Source organism: Saimiri boliviensis, chromosome 2, assembly GCF_048565385.1.
Source record: "Saimiri boliviensis isolate mSaiBol1 chromosome 2, mSaiBol1.pri, whole genome shotgun sequence".
Classification (NCBI taxonomy): Eukaryota; Metazoa; Chordata; class Mammalia; order Primates; family Cebidae; genus Saimiri; species Saimiri boliviensis.
In genome coordinates, this window is record NC_133450.1 from 81,799,654 (window position 1) to 81,818,584 (window position 18,931).

The 18,931-nt window shown below is 43.3% G+C and overlaps 1 pseudogene; it reads right to left on the reverse strand.

Moving 5' to 3' along the window:
- Window positions 1-146: 146 nt before the first annotated feature.
- On the reverse strand, window positions 147-1,670 carry LOC101040885 (small ribosomal subunit protein uS9m-like; annotated as a pseudogene).
- Between the last annotated feature and the right edge of the window lie 17,261 nt (window positions 1,671-18,931).

Here is an 18,931-nt window from a genome sequence, read left to right on the forward strand (position 1 = left end):
AAGTAGCATTTAAAAATAAATCCATCTCACAACTCAAAAGAAATTTCTGACAGTACTGCCCTCATGCTGGTCAGCCATTATTCACTGTGTGTCTGCTACCTGTCTGCACACATATACAGCTCTTCCTCTTTCCTGGGAACAAACCCTTAGCGCTTCTTCTAGGTAAACTTTCTGCCGGCTCCCTCTTGGCCTGGCTTCTTCCGTTCTCTCACACGTGGATCAGTAGTAAGCAGTCCAACCTGTCTCATCTACTCGACCTCGTCCTCAGTGAGAAAGCTGCACGAGGCTTTTGCCATTGCCAATCGTACTGCTCCAACCTGTGCCGACCTCCTACCCTGAGACTGTGCAGGTCACATGGTGTTTCCCAAGCCGGTCAACAAAGTGGAAAGGGAACATCAGCTGTTCTCTGTCCTGCATGATTGGGAAGTAATTAAGGTAATCAATTCCATTTACTTTTATTCTTCCACTTCCATGTTCATAAACAATTGCTTCTGCTTTTGCAGTCTTTCTTTTACCTTTGCTTTTGCTAAAGGCCATTCCTTGCTCGTCATACTGCACAGGTTCAATCAGCTGTTTTTTTGATTGAATGATTACACTTCTTTGAAACCTCTGCACAAATTCTTCCTCAGCAGCACCATACTGCAACGTCAATAACTTTTCTAGCAGGTGAATGAACTGCATATAATCTTGATCTGACAGTGTTTCCACTAACATTTCTTCTAGTTCCTCCTTAATCAGCCATCTGCTGCCAATCAGGTCTCTGGTTTTAGTTTCTTCTGGAAGCAGACCTTTGGCTTGCAACTGACTTTGACGTTTTTCTAAATTGAGTAACATTCCATATATATCATGCATTAATGAATAGTATGACTGTTGCCAGTATAGAAGAGATAGGGAGGCTGGGCGCGGTGGCTCAAGACTGTAATCCCAGCACTTTGGGAGGCCAAGGCGGGTGGATCACGAGGTCAAGAGATCGAGACCATCCTGGCCAACATGGTGAAACCCCGTCTCTATTAAAAATACACAAATTAGCTGGGCGTGGTGGCGTGTGCCTGTAGTCCCAGCTACTTGGGAGGCTGAGGTGGAAGAATTGCTTGAACCCGGGACGCAGAGGTTGCAGTGAGCTGAGATTGTGCCACTGCACTCCAGCCTGGCGCCTGGTGACAGAGTGAGACTCTGTCTCAAAAAAAAAAAAAAAAAAAGATAGTGAAATGGACAGCCATCTTCTTCCCACTGGATTGCTCTTTGTTTTGGATGTTCATTATTGGCCTGGCTTTTTGTTGTTGTTATTCAGGATGCTTCATTATTGGCCTGGCTTCTGTCTCAAACAAACCACTTGGGAAAAGGTAAGCAATAGCTTTATCAATATCCTCTTGAGTGAAAGTTTCTGGATCTTCTCCCATCATGTTGGCTAAATGTCTCTTTCCTATGTTGAACTCTTCAGTCTGCTTTTTAGTAAAATCCACTGTGTACGTTTCACGTTTTAAGGCGGGAACGTTTTTCTTTCTTGTTACAACTGCAGTATGACTTAGCCCTAATATCTGGGATCTGACATTTGTTTGCAACTCACCTGCTGCGGTTTTCCAGAGGATTTGCTTCCGAAGGAGGCTACCCCTCCCCCAGAGAAGCAGCCTGTAGGAAACTGCTCCATGGTAGGACATACAGGCCGCCATGTTTGCTGTGGGAGGTCCAGTTTTTTATTTATTTTTTATTTTTATTTTATTTTATTTTTTTTGAGACAGAGTTTCGCTCTTGTTACCCAGGCTGGAGTGCAATGGCGCGATCTCGGCTCACCGCAACCTCCGCCTCCTGGGTTCAGGCAATTCTCCTGCCTCAGCCTCCTGAGTAGCTGGGATTACAGGCACACGACACCATGCCCAGCTAATTTTTTGTATTTTTAGTAGAGACGGGGTTTCACCATGTTGACCAGGGTGGTCTCGATCTCTTGACCTCGTGATCCAGCCGCCTCGGCCTCCCAAAGTGCTGGGATTACAGGCGTGAGCCACCGCGCCCGGCCAGCAGTTTTTTATTTTTTAAATGAACTTTTCTCTTAGGGACAGGCTCTTGCTATGCTACCCAATCTAGTCTTGAACTCCTGGGCTCAAGTGATCCTCCTGCCTCCATCTCCCACAGTGCTCACATTACAGGTATGAGCCACCATGCCCACCCTAATTAAACTTTCTGTTTTAGAATAGTTTTAGATTTATAGAAAAGTTGGCATGGCCTAAATAAACTTTTTATTTTAGAATAGTTTTGGATGGGCCTGGTGCAGTGGCTCACGCCTGTAATCCCAGCACTTTGGGAGGCCGAGGCGGGCAGATAACTTGAGGTCAAGACATAGAGACCATCCTGGCCAACATGGTGAAACCCCATCTCTACTAAAAATACACGAAGTAGCTGGGTGTGGTCACGTGTGCCTATAGCCCCAGCTACTCAGGAGACTGAGGCAGGAGAATCGCTTGAACACTGGAGGTGGAGATTGCAGTGAGCCGAGATCACACCACTGCACTCCAGCCTGGCCTTCTTGTCTAAAAAAAAATAGTTTTAGATTTACAGAAAGGTTGCAAAAATAGTACATAGTAGCCATTTTCCCCTATTGTTAATATCTTTCGTGTACATTTGTCACAACTATTAAATTTCTTTTCTTTTTCTTTTTTTTTTTTTTTGAGACAAGTTTCGCTCTTGTTACCCAGGCTGGAGTGCAATGGCACGATCTCGGCTCACCGCAACCTCCGCCTCCTGGGTTCAAGCAATTCTCCTGCCTCAGCCTCCTGAGTAGCCGGGATTACAGGCACGTGCCACCACGCCCAGCTAATTTTTGTATTTTTAGTAGAGATGGGGTTTCACTATGTTGACGAGGATGGTCTCGATCTCTCGACCTCGTGATCCACCTGCCTCAGCCTCCCAAAGTGCTGGGATTACAGGCTTGAGCCACCACACCCGGCCTTCTTTTCTTTCTTTCTTTTTTTTTTTTTTTAAAAGACGGAGGTCGCTCTGCCACCAGGCTGGGAGTGCAGTGGCGAGATCTTGGCTCACTGCAACCTACGCCTCCCAGGTTCTTTTCTTTCTTTCTTTCTTTTTTTTTTCTTTTACTTTTTTTTTTTTCCTCCTTCTTTAGAGGAGAAAGACTGACATGGAACAAAGGAAGGAAGAGAGAGAGAATGAGAGAGAGAGAGAGTCAGAGAGAGAGAGAGAGAGAGAGACTGAGTGAGAGAGAGAGTCAAAGAGACAGAGTCAGAGAGAGTCAGAGAGAGAGTCAGAGAGAGAGAGTCAGAGAGAGTGAGAGAGTGAGAAAGAGTCAGAGAGTGAGAAAGAGAAAGAGTCAGAGAGACAGAAAGAGTCACAGAGAGAGAGAGAGAGAGTCAGAGACAGAGAGAGAGAGAAAGAGAGACAGAAGTAGTCACCTCCCAGGTTCAAGTCCCAGGTTGTAGCTGGGACTACAGGGTGCACCGGCGCGCCCAGCTAATTTTTTTTTTTTTTTTGAGACGGAATTTCACTCTTGTTATGCAGGCTGGAGTGCAATGGCGGGATCTTGGCTCACCGCAACCTCCGCCTCCTGGGTTCAGGCAATTCTCCTGCCTCAGCCTCCTGAGTAGCTGGGATTACAGGCACGCGCCACCATGCCCAGCTAATTTTTTTTATTTTTAGTAGAGATGGGGTTTCACCATGTTGGCCAGGCTGGTCTCTGACTCCTGACCTGGGGTGATCCGCCCGCCTTAGCCTCCCAAAGTGCTGGGATTTCAGGCAGGTGCCACTGCTCCCACTCCACGCCCCCTTTCCCTGCACCAGCCCCCACCCCACCCCGAGATGGAGTTTTGCTCTTGTTGCTCAGGTTGGAGTGCAATGGTGTGACAATCATGCGATTTTGGCTCACTGCAACCTCTGCCTCCCGGGTTAATGCAATTCTGCCTCAGCCTCCCAAGTAGCTGGGATTACAGGCGCCCACCATCATGCCTGGCTAATTTTTTGTAAATTTAGTAGAGATGGGGTTTCACCATATTGGCCAGGCTGGTCTCTAACTCCTGACCTCAGGTGATCCACCTGCCTTGGCCTCACAAAGTGCTGGGATTACAGGCGTGAGCCACTGCACCTGGCCACTATTGTGGTTTTCTAACTGTAATTTTCTGTTTCCCTTATTTTTTCTGCACTGTTAATTGGAATTCTTCTACAAGGAACAATTGTTCTTTTTCTCCTGTTTACTTATTTATTTATTTAGTCCTTTATTTATATCTGTGTGGACTCATGGATATTTATTATATTCTTTGGGTTATAAATATAATACTGTTATTAATACATATTGTTATGTGTATATATATATTTATTTTATTTTATTTTATTTTATTTATTTGTTTCAGACGGAGTTTCACTCTTGTTACCCAGGCTGGAGTGCAATGGTGCGATCTCGGCTCACCACAACCTCCACTTCCTGGGTTCAGGCAATTCTCCTGCCTCAACCTCCTGAGTAGCTGGGATTACAGGCACGTGCCACCATGCCCAGCTAATGTTTTTGTATTTTTAGTAGAGACGGGGTTTCACCATGTTGACCAGGATGGTCTGGATCTCTTGACCTCGTGATCCACCTGCCTCGGCCTCCCAAAGTGCTGGGATTACAGGCTTGAGCCACCACACCCAGCCCTGTTGTATATATATTTTTAAAGAAGAATCTAGCTGTGTTGCCCAGGCTGGAGTACAGTGGTGCAATCTTGGCTTACCACAACCTCTGCTTCCTGGGTTCAAGTGATTCTCATGCCTCGGCCTTCCAAGTAGCTGGAATTACAGGTGTGTGCCACCATGCCTGGCTAATTTTTTTTTTTTTTTTCCTAGTAGAGATGGGGTTTCTCCATGTTGGCCAGGCTGGTCTCAAACTCCTGGCCTCAAGTGATTTGCCCACCTTGTCTTTCCACCGTGCTGGGATTATAGGCATGAGTCGCCACAATGCCCAGTCCATTATATGGCTTTGTTAATTATATGGCTTTTGCTATTAGGAGCTAATTCAGGTTAGCTTCTATGTCATTTAGACACACTTACATCTCTTTTCCTTTCATATCATTTTTATAAGTCTATATAGACACTGTCATCTAGGAAGCTTTTCATTAATTAAATTCTTATTTTCTTCCTCAGTTGACATTTTAACTTTTTTTTTTCTTATTCTTATCATCCAAGCATAATTTCCCAAATTACACTGAAAGATCAAGGCATGACAAATATACCAACCAGGGGGAAAGGATAAGACTTAGGTGGACAGGGATTATTATTATTTTTTTTTTAGCAAGTTACCTAATCTAAGTCTCAGTTTACTCATCGGTAAAATGATGATAATAGTAATAATATTTATATCGTAGAGTCACAAGGATTAGATGATTAAAGTGTCATAAGATGGAAAAGTACCTTGTTAACTATAAAGTTTTATATAAATGTAATAGTGTTATCTTTGTGTCATAGCACAAGGGCACTGTATTCCATCCCTTCAATTATTTGGTAATCGTTAAGAAAATGTTTTTGTTCTGAACATGGTATAACTAAAAAAAAAAAAAAAGAAAGGAAGAAAATGTTTTTGTTATTGCACAGAGAGGCCTATTTAGGGAACAATGAACAATTGAAAACGTACTAGCCAAAACACTAAACCTGGAACTGGATTAATGTATTTACTCAGATGCAGTCTCATTTCTATAACTCCATCCATTCAGAAAACCCAAAGATTATACTGGTAATAAGCATGCCCCTTCTGTCTTTCAGACATAGAATGAAAGTTTTGTCTCTATTAAAAATGTTTCATGATCAATTTTTTTCCTCCAAAGCCGTAATATGTTTCCTAAATCAACGTAAACTATTAAGTAGAAGCAATTCAAGTTAAAGAGTCTGCTCAGCCGGGCACGGTGGCTCAAGCCTGTAATCCCAGCACTTTGGGAGGCCGAGGCGGGTGGATCACAAGGTCAAGAGATCGAGACCATCCTGGTCAACATGGTGAAACCCCGTCTCTACTAAAAATACAAAAAAGTAGCTGGGCATGGTGGCATATGCCTGTAATCCAAGCTACTCAGGAGGCTGAGGCAGGAGGATTGCCTGAACCAAGGAGGCGGAGGTTGCGGTGAGCCGAGATCGTGCCATTGCACTCCAGCCTGGGTAACAAGAGCGAAACTCCGTCTCAAAAAAAAAAAAAAAAAAAAGAGTCTGCTCATTTGCTCAGTGTCATCCTCCTGTTCATCAGTCAGGAGGTTAATGGAGTACCCATTACATACCAAGAATACAGCTGGGGACAGTGGCTTATGCCTGTAATCCCAACACTTTAGGAGGCAGAAGCTAGCAGATCACTTGAGTCCGAGGAGTTTGAGACCAGTCTGGGCAATATGGCAAACGCTGTGTCTACAAAAAATACAAAAATTAGCTGGGCATGGTGCCATGAGCCTGTAGTCCCAATTACTTGGGAGGCTGAGGTGAGAGTTCGCTTTAGGCTAGGAGGTGGAGATTACAGTGAGCTGAGACCACACTTTTTTTTTTTTTTTTTTTTGAGACGGAGTTTCGCTCTTGTTACCCAGGCTGGAGTGCAATGGCGCGATCTCGGCTCACCGCAACCTCCGCCTCCTGGGTTCAGGCAATTCTCCTGCCTCAGCCTCCTGAGTAGCTGGGATTACAGGCACGCACCACCATGCCCAGCTAATTTTTTTGGTATTTTTAGTAGAGACGGGGTTTCACCATGTTGACCAGGATGGTCTCGATCTCTTGACCTCGTGATCCACCTCTAAGACAGATGTGTTGCAATTATAGAAGATCTTCAACTTCTATAATTGCAACACATCTGTCTTAGAAAAGTGACCTGTAGCCTGGGTGCCATGGCTCATGCCTATAATCCCAGCACTTTGGGAGGCTGAGGTGAGAGGATCTTTTGAGGCAGGAAGATTGCTCAAGGCCAAAAGTTCAAGACCAGGCTGGACAACACAGTGAGAGCCCATTTCTACAAAAACAAAAACAAAAACAAAAACAAACTTATTTGGGTGTGGTGCCACATGTATAGTCCTAGCTACTCAGAAGGCTGAGAAAGGAGGATCAGGATCAGTTGAGCCCAGAAGTTCAAAGCTGCAGTGAGCTGCAATTACAACACTGCACCACTCCAGCTTCTGTTCATCCACTTAAAAGGACAGACTTCTCTTGGACCCTGGGGTTCAAATTATGGAGGGAAGATGTGGAATATCTTTCTATGTCCAAGTCCCTGAGAGCAAAAAGGAGAACTGAGAGACTGGCCTTATTGGAACTTGCTGATACTGTTAGTTAGCTCATGTCCTTTTTCTCTCTCCTTTCACTGTCAATCTCCTAAAATGTGTGGTCCACACTCACTGTACCCACTTTCTCTTCTTCCATTCTCTTCTTAACATCTTGAGCTTTGACTTCCATCCCTAAGACTGCTGTCTCCAAGGTAACCAATATTCTTTCAGTTTTATTGAATTCAATTTTCTTCTCAGCAATATTTTTCTGCTGATGGAAGAATCTCTCTGTAGTGCCTTTTAGTGGCCCACAATTACATTTCCTTTGCCAATATTTCTCCTCTTTTTTGGGGATACATGTTATGATTTGTGATACAAGTAGGGAGATACAGGTGACGGGGGGATGGAGGCAGCAAACCACTTTGCCATATAAGTACCTATGCAATAACCCTGCATGATCTGCACATGTACCCCAGAACCTAAAGTACAATTAAAAAAAAAAAAAAAAAAAAAGGAAACAAGCTGAGTCCATAGGAGAAGCTCGGAAATGATTGATTGATACAGTAGAAATTAATATGATGAAGGTAAGGTTTTGGAAAACAGAGTTTCTCAAATTTCAAATCCAAGATAAGATCTATCATGTTTCCAGAAGATTTGATTGAATATCCTATTATGCTGTCTGGTCTTACAGTGAATAGAAGGTAAATGTTACTGTACCATTTATTTTAATAAAAACAAAATGTTTGCTATTGATGAGAGCTAACTCCAAGATTTATTTTTTACTGAATTTGATCCATAAAAACCATTTCATAAAAAGGAGTCGAAATTATGAAAACCAAGCCCCATCTAAAGTTTCTGTTTGGGCCAGGGCACAGTGGCTTACACCTATAATCCCAGTGCTTTGGGAGGCCAAGGCAGGTGGATTACCTGAGGTCAGGAGTTCAAGACCTGCCTGAGCAACATAGTGAAACTCCATCTCTACTAAAAATTAAAAAAAAAAAATTAGCTGGGTGTGGTGGCAGGCGCCTGTAATCCCAGCTACTTGGGAGGCTAAGACAGGAGAATTGCTTGAACTCAGGAGGCAGAGATTTCAGTAAGCCAAGATCATGCCATTGCACTTCAGCCTAGGCAACAAGAACCACACTCCATCTCAAAAAAAAAAAAAAAAAATTAGCTAGCCAAGCAGATCTTATCTATCTTTAGTTTTCAGACTCTGGGGATCAAATAAAAGGAAAGCAGAATAGTTTAGAACAAGAAATGATTCATATTGGAATACAACCAGAATAAGAAAAAAACAAAAAGCTATAATCTCTGTTTGTCTTCCATGGAGCAGAGTTCCGCAAAAGAAATCTTTTTATATAGATGTGGGCTTACTTCCTCCTTTCCCTGAATCCTTGTTAAAGCTTTTGGTAAACAGCTTTGGTTAATATAATCCTGTTTCTTTTCTTTTCTTTTTTTTTTCAAACAGAGTCTTTATCACCAGCCTGGAGTGCAATGGCATGATCTCCACTCACTGAAACCTCTGCCCCTGGGTTCAAGTGATCCTTCTGTCTCAGCCTTCCGAATAGCTGGGACTACAGGTGCATGTCAGCATGCCCAGCTAATTTTTGTAATTTTAGGGGAGACAGGGTTTCACCATTTTGGCCAAAATGGTCTCAATCTCTTGACCTCATGATCCACCCACCTCAGCCTCCCAAAGTGCTAGGATTACAGATGTGAGCCACTGCGCCTGGCCAATCCTGTTTCTTTTAATGACATTGTTTCACCATTTAGCTATTACACACTTTGTGACTTTACCCTCATGGATAAGTTGCCATGGTCATTAAATTCTTGGGGATATAAAAAATTTAGCCCAAGAATCTAACTGGACCAGATTTTTCCAGCAAAATCTTTGTTTTCTTTCTATCGGTTCAGGGTCCTCTGAATAAAAAAGAACAGGAAACTATAGGTAATTTTAAAATTCTTTTGGAAAGAAAGACAACCAATGTTGGAACCAATACTGTCAGGCTGGGCATGGTGGCTCCACACCTGTAATCTCAGCACTTGGAAAGGCCAAGGCAGGTGGATCTCCTGAGCCCAGGAGTTTGAGACCACCGTGGGTAACATGGTGAAACCCTGTCTCTACTAAAACACAAAAATTTAGTTGGACATGGCATTGTGCACCTGTAGTCCCAGGTACTAGGGAGGCCGAGGCATGAGAATTGTTTGAGCCCCAGAGGCAGAGGTTGCAGTGAGCCGAGATCATGCCACTGCACTCTAACTTGGGCTACAGAGTGAGACTCTGTCTCAAAACAAAAACAATACTGCCTACTATTAAAATAATAGGCCAGATACAGTGGTTCATGCCTGTAATCCAAATACTTTGGAAGGCTGAGGCAGGTGCATTGCTTGAGCCCAGGAGTTCAAGACAAGCCTGGACAATGATGAAACCCTGTTTCTTTTATTTATTTATTTATTTTTGAGACGGAGTTTCGCTCTTGTTACTCAGGCTGGAGTGCAATGGCGCGATCTCGGCTCACCACAACCTCCACCTCCTGGGTTCAGGCAATTCTCCTGCCTCAGCCTCCTGAGTAGCTGAGATTACAGGCACGCACCACCATGCCCAGCTAATTTTTTGTATTTTTAGTAGAGACGGGGTTTCACCATGTTGACCAGGACGGTCTCGATCTCTTGACCTCATGATCCACCCGCCTCGGCCTCCCAAAGTGCTGGGATTACAGGCTTGAGCCACCGCGCCTGGCCTGAAACCCTGTTTCTACAAAATAGAAAAATAAAAAAATTATCTGGACATGGTGGCATTCACCTTTAGTCCCAGTTACTTAGGAGGCTGAGGCAGGAGGATCCCCTGAGCTCATGAGGTCAAGGCAGCAGTGAGCTATGATTGGGCCACTGCACTCTAGCCTGGATGACAGAGTAAGACTCTGTCTCAAAAAAAAAAAAAAAAAAAAAAAAAGCAGACATTTATTGAGCATCGGTTAAGTGTAGGAAATTAGAGAATAGATAAGGCCATAGCCGTTGGCCTTAAAAAAAAGACCATTTAGTATGTCAAGTCCTAGGTATTAGCAGGAATGCAAAAGAAGTATTCAAGAGGGTTAATGGTGACTCACACCTGTAATCCCAGCACCTTGGGAGTCCAAGGTGGGCAGATCACTTGAAGTCGGGAGTTCAAGACCAGCCTGGCCAACATGGTGAAACATGGTCTCTACTAAAACTACAAAAATTAGCCAGGCATTGTGGCAGGTGCCTGTAGTCTCAGCTACTCAGGAGGCTGAGGCAGGAGAATTGCTTAAACCCGGAGGTGGAGGTTGCAGTGAGCCAAGACAGAGCCATTACACTCCAGCCTGGGCAACAGAGTGGGACTCCATCTAAAAAAAAAAAAGAGAGAGAGAAAAAAAAGAGAGTTCTGGAGTATTGCCCTACTATCTCTTACTTACAGAACTCTAATTTTGACCAGGAGTTTACCCTTCTATTGAATAGACCATATATGCCTCAGGAGAAACGAATTCAATTTTATAGTTTTGGAGACTTGGTTAATCTAAACAAATCACAAAAACTCCTTTCCAGGCTGGGCGCAGTGACTCAGGCCTGTAATCCTAGTACTTTGGAAGGCCAAGGTGGGTGGATCACCTGAGATCAGGAGTTCAAAATCAGCCTGGCCAACGTAGTAAAACCCTGTCACTACTAAAACATACAAAAATTAGCCAGGCACGGTGGCGGGCACCTGTAATCCCAGCTACTCAGGAGGCTGAGGCATAAGAATTGCTTGAACCCAGGAGGCAGAGGTTACAGTGAACTGAGATTGTGCCACTGCACTGCAGCCTGGGCAACAGAGCAAGACTCAGTCTCAAAGCGGCAACAACAACAACAACAAACAAACAAACCTCCTTTCCATTGTCATGTAATTGGCTTAAGATATGTGAACCAGTTCTGACCAACAAGTCGTAGGAGGTTTGTTGGAAGGCTCTAGGAAAGGAACTTCACTGATCTTGCTGAGTGTTAAGGGGTAGAATGTAGCCTATATAGCATGATAGTTACTGACAGTCATCTTGAGATTATGGCAGAGGAGGCTTAAAATTAAGCCTATATTACAGAAGGCAGAGCAGGGAGATGGAAAAAACTGAGGTGTTTTTTTTTCTTTTTTTCTTTTTTTTTTTGAGAAAAGGAGTCTCATTCTGTCACCAGGCCAGAGTGCAAGTGGTACAGTCATGGCTCAATGCAGCCTTGACTTCTCAGGCTCAAGCAATCCTCCTGTTTCAGCCTCCCGAGTAGCTGGGGCTACAGGTGTGTATCACCACACTGGGCTCTGAGTTCTTGATAATGTAATTTTTCCTCTGAGTTAACCAACCCTGAACTTTTGTGAGCCAATATACTGTTTATTTAGGACAGTTTGAATCATCTCTCTCTTTCTCTCTCTCCTTCCTCCCTTTCCCTTCCTCCCTCCTTCCCTCCGTCTCTCCCCCAACTTCTCTTACCCTCTTTCTCTCTTTCTCTCTTGCTCTCTTTCTTTCTTTCCTTCTTTCTTTCTTCTTTCTCTTCACTCTGTTACCCAGGCCAGTGTGCAATGGCACAATCTCAGTTCATTGCAACCTCTACCTCCCGGGTTCAAGTGATTCTCCTGCCTCAGCCTCCCAAATAGCTATGATTACAGGTACCCGCCACCGTGCTCGGTTAATTTTTGTATTTTTAGTAGAGATAAGGTTTCACCATGTTGGCCAGGCTGGTCTAGAACTCCTGACCTCAGGTGATCTGCCCTCCTTGGCCTCTCAAAGTGCTGGGATTACAAGCGTGATCCACGACACCCCAAGCAGCAGATTTTTCAGTTGTCAATGCCTATGCATGTGTTCATGACCTTGGTCATACTGTTCATGTTGATATTGCTTTGTTTAAGTTATAGGCACTGAATTACAGGTATTAAGGTGAATTTCTTTTTTTTTTTTTGAGACGGAGTATCGCTCTTGTTACCCAGGCTGGAGTGCAATGGCGCGATCTCGGCTCACCGCAACCTCCGCCTCCTGGGCTCAGGCAATTCTCCTGCCTCCGCCTCCTAAGTAGCTGGGATTACAGGCAGGCGCCACCATGCCCAGCTAGTTTTTTGTATTTTTAGTAGAGATGGGGTTTCACCATGTTGACCAGGATGGTCTCGATCTCTCGACCTCGTGATCCACCCACCTCGGCCTCCTAAAGTGCTGGGATTACAGGCTTGAACCACTGCGCCCGGCCTAAGGTAAATTTCTATTTAAAATTAATCATGATTGCATTATGATTCAGAATGGAAAGTTTATTCTCGCCAGGCATGGTGGCTCAAGCCTGTAATCCCAGCACTTTGGGAGGCCGAGGCAGGTGGATCACGAGGTCAAGAGATCGAGACCATCCTGGTCAACATGGTGAAACCCCATCTCTACTAAAAATACAAAAAACTAGCTGGGCATGGTAGTGCGTGCCTATAATCCCAGCTACTCAGGAGGCTGAGGCAGGAGAATTGCCTGAACCCAGGAGGCGGAGGTTGCGGTGAGCCGAGATCGTGCCATTGCACTCCAGCCTGGGTAACAAGAGCGAAACTCCGTCTCAAAAAATTTTTTTCAAAAAGAAAGTTTATGTAAGCCGGGCGCGGTGGCTCAAGCCTGTAATCCCAGCACTTTGGGAGGCCGAGGCGGGTGGATCAGGAGGTCAACAGATCGAGACCATCCTGGTCAACATGGTGAAACCCCGTCTCTACTAAAAATACAAAAAACTAGCTGGGCGTGGTGGCGCGTGCCTGTAATCCCAGCTACGTAGGAGGCTGAGGCAGGAGAATTGCCTGAGCCCAGGAGGCGGAGGTTGCAGTGAGCCGAGATCGCGCCATTGTACTCCAGCCTGGGTAACAAGAGCGAAACTCCATCTCAAAAAAAAAAAAAAAAAAAAAAAAAAGAAAGTTTATTCTGTCTTTCGAAAAGCACAGAAACAACAGTGAAACATAACATTGATATAAGTGTAGCAAATATTTGTCCTTGGAGTATTTACCACAATTTTATAGTTCCTTGCAAATACTTTATGCAGGAAGTAGGAAAAGAAGACACCCATAAGTATATGAGACTGTGTTACATTCTGTACTGAGATACATGCATAAGGAATGCCTATCACACATCAAACACTGCACCTGAAAGCAAGAAAAAAAAAAGCCAAATACCCCAGAATATATATAAGAAATGTCAAGTTCATGATAGGTTTGTGTTATTGCATCACACAGGACTGTCATTAAAGCATTGTGCCATAGAAAATGGAAACATTATCAGCTGCCTTATGCTTATAGGAAACTAATTGCCAAATTGGTCTTTTAGGTAGACGTGGTCACACCAGTTGTGTATGAGAATTTATTTTCCTGAACTAGGAGCAGAGTTCTAAATAATTTGATCTTACTATTTTTATTTTTGAAGGCCAGATCAGCTTATTTTCCTTAAATAACTGAGGCACTTTACTATTTAAGTGAAACTACCACACTGTTATTGGAGGCACTATTTAGCCCTGGTAAAATCCTATTTAAAAAGATAACCACCCTAGCCAGATGTAATCTTGCATACTGTAATCCCAGCTACTTGGGAGGATGACACAGGAGGGGTGCTTGAGCCCAGAAGTTTGAGGCTATAGTACACAATAACAGTGCTTGTGAATAGTCACTGCACTCCAGCTTGGGCAACATAGTGAGATCTCATCTCTCAGAGGAAGAAAAAAGAAAGAAGAAAACGACTCTAACTTTGGAACTTGCACGTTTTGGAATAAACTTAGTTGAATGGATATATTCCTCTGCGGTTAGCATCTATAATATCCATAGCATGATCCACATTTTTCTGGAAATGCTCGTGTGCAGCAGCATAGAAATTTCTTAGTCTCTTGTGTGTTTTAAATGTTTATAGACATATTTAGAGTGTAGAGAGACTGCTGTCTGTAAATAGAACTGCTTCTCTGAACAGTCCCTAAATGATCTCTCTGCCTCTTTCCTTGTCTTTCACTTAATTCTATATGATGCAAAATGTTCTGATTTGGTTCTGCTGCCTGGAGAATAGCATACAGACTCCTTAGTATGATCTTCAGTTTGATAATATCAGCCTACGTTTCCAATTCTATTTTGTACCCCACTGTTTTACATATTCTATACCTCAATCACTTGGCGGGCTTGCCTTTGCCCAAACCTACTTATAGTCTCTTATCTCCATGTCTTTCCTTATGCTAGTTTCTCCTTGTTAAATCCTTCCCCATCATCTCTTCCTTTTGGAATCCTTCCCATCCTTCTTGGCCCAGCTTAAGTAGTGCTATTTTACATCTCCTTATGGAGGGTTAATGCCTCTCTCTTATTTTCCTTGCATGTTGTGTCACTACTACACTTGGTTTATCCTGTATTCAAATTAAGAGTGATCTGTAAATATGTTTGCTCTACTGGACTTGAGATCCTAAGAACAAAGACCAAATTTTTCACTAATTTTAGTTATTCAATAATGAATGGGGTTAGTTGCTGTGTTAAATACTCTCCTGAAGCTTCTAGTCAATAAGGAAAGCCAGACGTTAGCAAAGAATTGCAAGTGTATTGAATATGATGAGAGGTAAGTTTTAATAGACATATATTAGAAGAGAACATAATTTAGTCTGAGTAATTGGGGAAGGCTTCCTGGAAGAAGTAACATTTAAACTGAGTTTTAAAGGATAGTACCGGCCTGGTGCTCTGGCTCATGTCTATAATTGCAGCATTTCGGGAAGCTAGGGTAGGAGAACTCCTTGAGCTCAGGAGTTCAAGAAGAGCCTGAACAACATAGCAAAACCTTGTTTGTACTAAAAAAAAAAATTTTTTTTTTTGAGACGGAGTTTCGCTCTTGTTACCCAGGCTGCAGTGCAATGGCGTGATCTCGGCTCACCGCAACCTCTGCCTCCTGGGTTCAGGCAATTCTCCTGCCTCAGCCTCCTCAGTAGCTCGGATTACAGGCACGCACCACCATGCCCAACTAATTTTCTGTATTTTTAGTAGAGACGGGGTTTCACCAAGTTGACCAGAATGGTCTCGATCTCTTGACCTCGTGATCCACCCGCCTCGGCCTCCCAAAGTGCTGGGATTACAGGCTTGAGCCACCGTGCCCGGCTAAAAAAATTTTTTAAAATCAGTTGAGCATGGTGGTGTGTGCCTATAGTCCCAGGTACTAGGAAGGCTGAGGTGGAAGGATTGCTTGCGCCCTGGTGATGGAGGCTGTAGCAAGCCGTCGTTGCACCGTAAAAATCACTTGGGCATGGTGGTGTGTGCCTATAGTCCCAGGTACTAGGAAGGCTGAGGTGGAAGGATTGCTTGCGCCCTGGTGATGGAGGCTATAGCAAGCCGTCGTTGCACCGCTGCACTCCCATCTGGACTGCAGAGCAAAACCCTGTTTCAAAAAAAAAAAAAAAGAGAGAAAAAAAAAGTAAGAACTAGCAAGATGAAAATGAGAAGGGAATTTAAAGAGGACAGGAACAGTATCTAAGAAACTAAGACTTTAGAAATAATGACATGCTCTGGCTGGGCGTGGTGACTCACACCTCTAATCCCAGCACTTTGGGAGGCCAAGGCGGGCGGCTCATGAGGTCAGAAGTTCAAGACCAGCCTGACCAACGTGGTGAAACCCCATCTCTACTGAAACCCCGTCTCTACAGGCACCATGTCAGCCTGTAGAAGCAGACAGGTGCTCAATCATGCAGTCATAAGAATTTATGATTTTATCTCATGGGCAGTAGGAAGTAATTGGAGGTTTTAATAAGAGAAATGAAGAGATCAGAATTGTTTTTAAAAGCACATTGACTGCAATATGAATAGATCAGAGACACAAGAGTTTGTTATTTGTTTTGGTGGGAGGTGGTTTTATTTGTCATTTGAAATCATTCAGGCAAGAGACAGTGGTAACTTTCTTTTTTTAAATTTAATTTTATTTGTTTTATTTTATTTTATTTTATTTTTTTGACAGTGGTAACTTTGACCCTTAGATCTTTGCATCCCCTGCAAGGTTGAGTACAAGTGTTTGTTTCCAGTGTCATTAATAAATGTTTTTTGACCTGAAGTAAATTAGTTGGCGCATTATGTGTAAACTCCAAGACATTACAGTCATCAGGAACACTTTTTTTTTTTTTTTTTTTTGAGATGGAGTCTCGCTCTGTTGCCCAGGCTGGAGTGCAATGGTACAATCTCAGCTCACTGTAACCTCCACCTCCCGGATCCAAGCAATTCTCCTTCCTCAGCCTCCCAAGTAGCTGGGATTATGGGCACACAGCACTACACCCCGCTATTTTTTGTATTTTTAGTAGAGACGGGGTTTCGCCATCTTGGTCAGGCTTGTCTCAAACTCCTGACCACAGGTGATCCACCCACCTCAGCCTCCCAAAGTGCTGAGATTACAGGCATGAGTCACCGTGCTCGGCCATGAAATAAACACTTTTAAACACGGGGGCATTCTTTTCCAGGTGTCCTCAGGTCTGTGAGTCCAGGTTTCACTAAGTCTAGAGGAAATAATTTCTTCTCTGGTGGTCCCTGAAGATCTTGCATCAGGAAGAAAACACTGTAACTAAAGCTACTGGCAGCCTCATTTTATAGGAAACTTCTCTATAAAGGTCACTTGTTAAGTATTGGTGAAAATGACATTTCTTTCAGTTCAAGAAAGGAAGCTCATTCTTTCTCATTAGTTGCCTCCTGCTTTGGTTGCTAATGTTTCAAAGTATGCAAATAAAATCTCTTCCTTAGCTTACTTCATAAAAACAACAGGTTATGCGTTTAATTTTTTGTGAAGTTAGAAAATCAGTCTAGGTGTAATATTTGGTAATCTTGTGTCAGATTATTTTTTATGCTTAGTAATTAAAAAAAAATCTCAAGATAGCCATTTATAATCAAAATGGGAAGTGTGTGTGGTTATGAAAAAGCATGATTAAAGAAAACAGGCCACAGCCAGGTGAGGTGGCTCAAGCCTATAATCCTAGCACTTTGGAGGCCAAGTCTGGTAGATCACTTAAGACCAAGAGTTTGAGATCAGCCTGGCCAACATAGTGAAACCCCATCTCTACTAAAAAAAAATAAAAATTGGCCGGGCGCGGTGGCTCAAGCCTTTAATCCCAGCACTTTGGGAGGCCGAGGCGGGTGGATCACAAGGTCGAGAGATCGAGACCATCCTGGTCAACATGGTGAAACCCCGTCTCTACTAAAAATACAAAAATTAGCTGGGCATGGTGGTGCGTGCCTGTAATCCCAGCTACTCAGGAGGCTGAGGCAGGAGAATTGCCTGAGCCCAGGAGGTGGAGGTTGCGGTGAGCCGAGATCGCGCCATTGCACTCCAGCCTGGGTAACAAGAGCGAAACTCCGTCTCAAAAAAAATAAAAATAAAAATAAAAATAAAAAAATAAAAACTTAGCTGGGTGTGGTGGCATGTGCCTGTAGTCCCAGCTACTCAGGAGGCTAAGGCAGAGAATCACTCGAACCCAGGAGACAGAGATTGCAGTGAGCCAGGATCGCACCATTGCACTCCAGCCTGGGCAACAAGAGTGAAACTCTATCTTAAAAAAAAAAAGGAAAGAAGAAATAACAGATGAGCAGATATTATTTAGGGACAATAGCTAGTTATTTGAGGCATAATTATTCAGGACAGCTCTGAGATACACACACGCACACACATACACCTCTTCTGAAGAGAGGTGTGTATGTGTGCGTGTGTGTATCTCACAGCAAACCCTGTCTCTATACATGAACAGAAAAGGGCATGTGTGTATCTCAAGCAAACCCTGTCTCTACTAAAAATACAAAAATTAGCTGGGTGTAGTGGTGTGTGCCAAATAGAGACATGATTAAGTTTCTTTTCATTGTGACAAAGCAAAGTTAATCCCATTTCCTTCAAACCTACTCAGTTTTCTTATCTATAAAATGGAGATAATAATGCTTACTTCATGAAGTTGTAAGGATTAAATATGTTATATAAAAAATAAGTACAGTAACTGTTTAATCAATGAAATAATACATAGAAAAAAATACTAAGATACTCTACATATCTAAATGCCTTCTCTACACAGCCTTAAAGTCTTGATATTATTAGGAATGGTTACATTATGAATTGGATTAATGGACATTTTTAAACAAACTTGAAGTAGCTGTAATTAGTCTTTGGTTCACCTTCCTGCCCTTTTCTGTTCAGGTTCATCCTCTTCTGTATTCACATTCCTGGTGGCCACATGATGGTTTCTTTTTCTTTCTTTCTTTCTTTCTTTTTTTTTTTTTTTTTTTAAGAGTCTTGTTCCATCGCCAGGCGGCAGGCTGGAGTGTAGTGGCACAATCTCAGCTCACTGCAACCTCCACTTCCTGGGTTCAAGCAATTCTCCTGCCTCAGCCTCCCAAGTAGCTGGGACTACAGGTGAGCGCCACCATGCCCAGCTAATTTCTGTATTTTTAGTAGAGACGGGGTTTTAACATGTTGGCCAGGATGGTCTCGATTGCTTTACCTCATGATCCACCCGCCTTTGCCTCCCAAAGTGCTGGGATTACAGACATGAGCCACCGCGCCTGGCCCACATGATGATTTCTAATTGCTTGCTGCTTTCCTTTTTGCATTATCTTCAGACCTTATTTCTCTGAAAGTATTTCATAATATAGTGTATTTCAAAATGAGGTATCTTTTTTTCTAACTCTGTTCTTTTTCTTTTCTTTTCTTTTTTTGGAGGCAGAGCTTTGCTCTTCTTGCCCAGGCTGGAGTGCAATGGCATGACCTCGGCTC